This window comes from Rosa rugosa, chromosome 2 (genome assembly GCF_958449725.1).
Source record: "Rosa rugosa chromosome 2, drRosRugo1.1, whole genome shotgun sequence".
In the NCBI taxonomy this organism is placed as follows: Eukaryota; Viridiplantae; Streptophyta; class Magnoliopsida; order Rosales; family Rosaceae; genus Rosa; species Rosa rugosa.
This window is the reverse complement of record NC_084821.1, coordinates 43,723,297-43,729,296: the sequence shown is the minus strand read 5'-3', so window position 1 is coordinate 43,729,296 and position 6,000 is coordinate 43,723,297. Positions and strand designations below refer to the sequence as shown.

At 40.4% G+C, this 6,000-nt stretch overlaps 1 long non-coding RNA gene across 1 annotated transcript; it reads left to right on the top strand.

Annotated features, from left to right (window-relative positions):
* On the top strand, window positions 1-2,661 carry LOC133729504 (uncharacterized). The gene is made up of 3 exons (XR_009856394.1): window positions 1-150; window positions 824-899; window positions 2,416-2,661. It is a non-coding gene; the product is annotated as an uncharacterized LOC133729504 (long non-coding RNA).
* The last annotated feature ends 3,339 nt before the right edge of the window (window positions 2,662-6,000 follow it).

Sequence of the window (6,000 nt, the reverse complement as noted above, 5' to 3'; positions counted from 1 at the left end):
TGAACCAGTGAGTTCGTCTTTAAGTTCTGAACAAGTCTCCTGAAGGAATCGAAGCGAAAGGAGGACATTTTTACGTTGATCGGAGCTTCGCCAGTTTCTGCAAATTCTCGCCGGTTTCTGGAAAAATTCCGGCCACCTCGACTGTTTTAGGTAATTTCAACCACTTCCGGTCATTTTCAGCTTACATGGTAGTTATGAAAGTTGTTAAGCATGATGAGAGGAAGAGGAGCAGCCCGGCCCCGACACCATTGGCGGTGGTCGGCGGCGGCTCTGCCACTAACTCCGGCGGCCCTTTCCGGCCACCTCCGGGGATCAAAAATATGGTTTCTGTACATTTTCAGATTCTATATTTCAATACGATCATTTTGGTATATTACACGTAATTTTTGGATATCGTATGATTAAGTTATGAATTTTTAAGTTTCGATCGATTTCGATCGTTAGATTTGTGATCTGTGAAGTTAGGACCGTCAGATGGACTTGTAGTTTTGATATGATGATCTTATGACTGTCCCAGTGGCTTTGTGTGGTCATGGGCGAAGATCCGACCGTTGGATCTTCGTATAAATGCAAAACAGTGATTAGGGAGGCGATTCGTGAGAATCCGTCCGTCGGATTTTCGTATAAATTTGTGAAGATGTTAGTAAGGACGATTCAGGAAGATCCGACCGTTGGATCTTCGTGATGATTTTTGGGGGGTGATCCTAAAGGCGATCCGTGAGGATCCGACCGTTGGATCATCATTTAATTTCGATCCGACCGTTGGATTGTCGTTTGAGTATGTTTTTGAGCTATTGGCTAAGTTAAGGTCATGTGTGATTAGGTGATTGACGGTCTCCCTTGGGTGAGCGGTTTCGGTGTGTATTGTGTTGAATTGAAGACGCAGCGGGAATATCGAGGTGAGTAAACCTCACGTGGTTCATATTACGAACCGAATAAATTTAATTACTTTATTTTGTCGTAATTGTGTGAAAATATTTATGAAATAAATATTTGTTTTAAATCATATGGGCTTGATCAACTACGGTCCATAGGTAAGTAAAATGTATTTAAACTATAAAAATGAATTTCACGATTTTATTGTGTGGACTATAGTTGGTATTAGTGATTATCCCTGAGCGGATAATTACGTATATATATATTTATGTGGAATATATATATGGATGGTGTGGCATTGTGGTATGTGGATTATTGAATTGAATATTTACATATGTCGGAAACATATATGTATTGGTAGAATTGTAGTGATGCAAACAATATTTGTGAGTGAGTTCATATATTGTTTTTGGGTATGACTTTTCGGGAAACAATATGTCGTGGGAAATGGTATTTCTATTGTTTTGAAAAGTGTTTGAGGATTTGGGGAGTTGCAGGTTGTGATTTCTCCTTTTGGGTTGGGAAACATTTTCAGGTCCGGTATGACCATTTTAAATGTTTTAATCTGACGACCGGTGGTCTGAGGATTTGAGAGTCACAGGTTGTGATTTCTCCGTTTGATTTGTTTTAACATTTTGGGTCCAGTGCGACTCGCTTAAATGTTTTGATCTAAGGGTCAGGTTGGCCTAAAGATCCGGGGTTTGCAGGTTGCATCCTCAGGCAATATATCGTAATTACGCCTTTGGCCCGGTTAGTGATTTCGATCAGTTAGAGCTCTAGTCTGTCTGCCAACGTGTCCAGGTTGGACCGGATTTTCATAATGATTTGTTAGGTTAACATTTCCTATGATTTTGTCACGATGTGACTTGTAAGAGTCCTTTTGGTAAAAGGTGTTGAGTTTTGGATGGATTTATTAGTGTGAGTTGATGATGTTTTTAATTAATTTCCTTGTTAATTCTTTTGTTTAAATTTCTATTCTTTTTCTCTTTTCTTCTTTTTCGGTTATATTGTTTATTATCTCTATTTATTTCCTTGATCATTTCTATGGTTCGATTTCCCGTTTATTTCTCGTTTTCATTTTATTGTTTGATTTTAATGTAATCTCCTGAACTAAATTATATGCAGGGATTACTATGACTTCTGATTTTATGCGTGTTGGTTATTTCCTGAATTAATTTTCTATGCATGATTAATGTTCTTATTAGTTTAATTGGGAAGTGCAGTGATGGATGAGACTTGTAGAAAGTTGAGAAATATTATTCCGTATTGTGGGGATAAAGACATCTTGTTAAGAGTAGAGATGAGTGATTCATTTGATTTCTTTGTGTGTGATTTCAAATGATTTGGAGTTAATGATTTTGGTGATCGATTATCGAGATTGTGGTTTTCTTTGTGGATGTTGAAATTGTTGGTTGTTACTTGAGTTAAAAGTACTGTGTTATAATAAATCAACCATTCTTTCTTTTACTCATACTGGCTGTCAAAAGCTTACCGGGTTTTGTGTTGTTGCAATCCCGGTACACTATTCAAACGGTGTAGCGGATAATCCTACAGGACTGGAGAATTCAGGAAGGTGATCGAACCGTGTAGAGTAGCTGCTTTGTAATACTCTGATTTTCAGTTGTGAGGTTTGTTATGCTCATTAGAGCTTTACAATTTACTTTGTACGAGTGAGTTGTAATAATTAACTCGAGGTCTTCGAGTTTTGAATTTGAGCGTGAGTGGCGAGGTTGTTTCTGAGAAAAAAAAATTCAGAACGTTTATTTGTTTAAGTTGTTTAATTCATGTTTCGGATTTGAATTTGTTATTCAAAATTCGGGGCGTGACAGTTTGGTATCAGAGCGTAAGGTGCATATTTGGTGATGTGTCAATACTTTCCGAGTGATGGCCCGTCTGCAGCGGATCCCCATCGTGTGCTCTTCGGTATTGGCTAAGTCATTGGGTATGCGTGAGTGTTGGGAGTTGTTTAGGCCGCTAGGTCGTTTTAGGAACGTGAATACCTTCCCTGTAGTAACAACTTGGTTAATATGGACTTGTATTTGACTTATACTGTGTTTTAAGTGTTATACGTGTATTAGCCAAGCATACTATACTTCTTAGATGATGGATATTCGAAGAGGTAGTACTTAGAACCGTAAAGTTGTCTTGTAGGTTCGTATTAGAATAAGTTCAGTTACCGCGAGTTACAATCTTTGAGGAATGGGAACCTCCGGATTTAACTCTGTTGAGTCAATGAGAATTGTTTTATGGAAGTGCGGTTCTTTTGAATGTTGAAGTGTTTGGTTGAAGGCATGATGTTGACCTATGCAAGTATCGAATGTGGATACGAGTATGAATTGATAGAAATTTTGCCTTCTTAAGTTGGACGTACAAATGTTTTTAGATGGAATGGTTGAGATTTTATAAGATTTGTAAGAGTAACTCTAAAGACGTGGGTTTTTCCTAGCTAACTCAGGATGTGTTTAGCTTTATAAATCCCTAATCCTATCGATGAAATTGTTTGTGTTTGGTTTGACTCAGAGGATACTAGCTAGACCTCGATGCGACTTAATTGATTGTTGGATTCTTTTTGAGTGATTGTTTTTATTGCATCATTATGAAAGATGTGTGCAGTAGAGTTGTTTATGGTTTTGAAAATAGTATTGGGTGACCAAGATTCGATCATTGGTGTTGTTGTTGGTTAAACAAAAAGAAAAGAAAACATGCACACCATCTTATTGATTTAATATTACAAAAAGGAAATTGGAACTACGCTATACTAAGCCTAATCAGTAGCTCCGGATGGGTTGAGGCTGAGCTCAAGAGAAACGTTAGAGCCACTGTTGTAACCGCCTGAGCCACCAGAATAGTAACCAAATGCGCTACCTTCCTCGGAAGTAGTCTTCGGGTTACCAAAGACGTCCTCGCCGTGCACGGGGAACAGAGGAAGAGTTTCAACCTCCTGGTGATCTCCTCCTCGTTGTTGCAGGGATGTTTGTCCTCCTGTTGTGCCAAAAGAGTTGTACTGGTATTAGTGTTGAAGTGTGAGGAAGAATATGAAACAAAATTTAAATCAAGAAATCCTTCATTACCAGTAGAATCGGTGGAACCAAAGTTGAGATTAATGGATCTACCATCATCAGTAGAACTAGTGGACCCAAAATTGATGTCAATGGATCCACCAGCTGGCCCAAAATTGATGTCGATAGATCCACTAGCACCAGTAGAACCAGTGGACCCAAAATTGAGATCAATGGATCCACCAGTACCAGGAGAACTAGTTCCCATGGGCACTTGAGCAGCCTGATTGCACCTCTTCATCTGCTTCTCTCGAGCCCTGACATTCTGGAACCAAAAATAAATGTTCTTGCCCTCAACCTGTCCATACTGTTGCAGCTGGAGACAGATCTCGTGAATATGCTCTGTAGTTGGGGTCTTAACTCCCTTGTCGTAGTAAAGATCCCTGAGGATCCTTATTTGATCTGGAGTAGGAACCCACCTGGCACGGCTTCGCCAGAAATCTGTGTTGGCACTACTCCCGGCTGCTTGGTTGTTTCCTCCATCCTCGATTTGTTGCTGGGTTTGTAGCTCCATCAGTTGCAGAGTTCGTGGTTCCATGGTGATGGGTTGAGGGGATGTGAAGATCGAAGAGTAAAGTTGTCGAGTGTTTGAAGGAGTTGTTGTTAAAGGGATTAAGGATGATGATGGTGGGTTGGAGATCTGAAAGTTCAGAGGAAAGATGGGATTGAATCAACTAGATGGGAGAGAAGATCAGAAGAGAAGGATTGAATCGAAGAAGAAATGTTTTGAGTTTTGAAAGAAGAGGAAAGCTGAAGAGTTGGGAGAGAGGGGCTGGAACTCAGGAGAGATTTTCGTTCCTTTGGAGTGAACAGTTGCGCCCTCAGAATGCACCTATTTATAGAGCGAGGTGAGCAGATCTCCACCGTTGGATGGACGATTCCTGTGATTCATTCTACGCGTTGGATTAAAGTCGCCCTGAAACCCGGAAAAGTTGTTGGCGCGTGGAGAGCGTGTAAGGGGACCGAGGGAATCTCGAGGCGCTGTGGCAGACAGCTTTAGCCGAAAGTGATCTGCTTTCCGTAAATCACGGAAGAGACGTGTCGTGGCACGTGGAGTGTACCGACAGTTTGTTTTTATTCTATCGCTTATGATAGAATAAATAAAAGGAGTTGCATGGATAGTAACGAGAGCAGCTGGTGCTCTAGTGGTTGAAGAGCAAAGCTCTTGTACAAGAGGTCAGAGGTTCGACCCTTGCCTCGTTTATTTTTATTATGTTCGCTTATGACATAATAAGTATAACAATTGTACACATTATATTAAGCACAGCTTGTGCTCCAGTGGTTGGGGACAAAGGTTTCGTGCAGCAGGTTAAGGTTTCGAACCTTGCCTCCCCCGTTATTTTATTTATGTCGCTTATGACATAATAAATATAACACGTGAGCATATATTAATGAAGGCAGCTCTTGCTTCAGTGGTTGGGAGCAAAACCTTCGTGTTCGAGGTCGGGAGTTCGAACCTTACCTCTTACAAATATTTTTGGATCTCGTATATGCTTGATATACGGACATATATACGGTATGTACGGTATACATACATATATATGGTCTGTACGGTATGCATACGTATATATAGTTGTACGATATGCATACGTATATACGGTCTGTACGGTATGCATACATATATACGGTATACCTACGGTATGTACAATTTCATACCGTAGCCGAGCTGGAAGTCGGTGGGCCGATTGGTAGGCCCAAATGTTAAGCCCAATTGTTCGGCCCGAATGGTAGGCCCAAATGTTAAACCCAAATTGGTTCGGGCCGGTTCGAAATGTGAATGGTTCGGTTTCTTCGGCCCAATTGACCAGCCCTAATGCTTAGCCCAAGGATTGAGCAAGCCCAAGTCATCGTCACTGGGTGACATATTTTATTGGCGTACTTTTGGGGATGATTTGTTTTGAGTGATGCATCTCTATTGTTGTGAAGAATGGTGCATGCTTGAGTTTTACTATAGAGATTTACCGTGATGCTAATTGAGTAGCGAAACACTTTGTGGGAGTGTTTACTGTGCTTGTATGCCAGTACAGAGTGATGATCTAAGTGAAGATCTATGTGATGATCTATG